Raw genomic sequence first — 800 nt, forward strand, 5'->3', positions numbered from 1 at the left:
TAGATGTTTTTCTGGAACTCTCTTGCTCTTTCCATGATCCAGAGGATGTTGGCAATTTGATCTCTGGTTCCTCTGCCTTTTCTAAAACCAGCTTGAACATCTGGAGGTTCATGGTTCACATATTGCTGAATCCTGGCTTGGAGAATTTTGAGCATTACTTTGCTAGTGTGTGAGATGAGTGCAATTGTGTAGTAGTTTGAGCATTCTTTGGCATTGCCTTTCTTTGGGATCAGAATGAAAACTGACCTTTTCTAATCCTGTGGCCACTGCTGAGTTTTCCAAATTTGCTGGCATATTGAGTGCAGCACTTTCACAGCATCATCTTTCAGGATTTGAAATAGCTCAACTGGAATTCCATCACCTCCACTAGCTTTGTTCATAGTGATGCTTTCTAAGGCCCACTTGACTTCACATTCCAGGATGTCTGGCTCTAGGTCAGTGATCACACCATCGTGATTATCTGGGTCGTGAAGATCTTTTTTGTACAGTTCTTCTGTGTATTCTTGCCATCTCTTCTTAATATCTTCTGCTTCTATTAGGTCCATACCATTACTCTCCTTTATCGAGCCCATCTTTGCATGAAATGTTCCCTTGATATCTCTGATTTTCTTGAAGAGATCTGTAGTCTTTCCCATTCTGTTGTTTTCCTCTATCTCTTTGCATTGATCGCTGAGGAAGGCTTTCTTATCTCTTCTTGCTATTCTTTGGAACTCTGCATTCAGATGCTTATATCTTTCCTTTTCTCCTTTGCTTTTCACTTCTCTTCTTTTCACAGCTATTTGTAAGGCCCCCCCAGACAG

This window comes from Bison bison, unplaced genomic scaffold (assembly GCF_000754665.1).
Source record: "Bison bison bison isolate TAMUID 2011002044 unplaced genomic scaffold, Bison_UMD1.0 scf7180017864230, whole genome shotgun sequence".
In the NCBI taxonomy this organism is placed as follows: domain Eukaryota; kingdom Metazoa; phylum Chordata; class Mammalia; order Artiodactyla; family Bovidae; genus Bison; species Bison bison.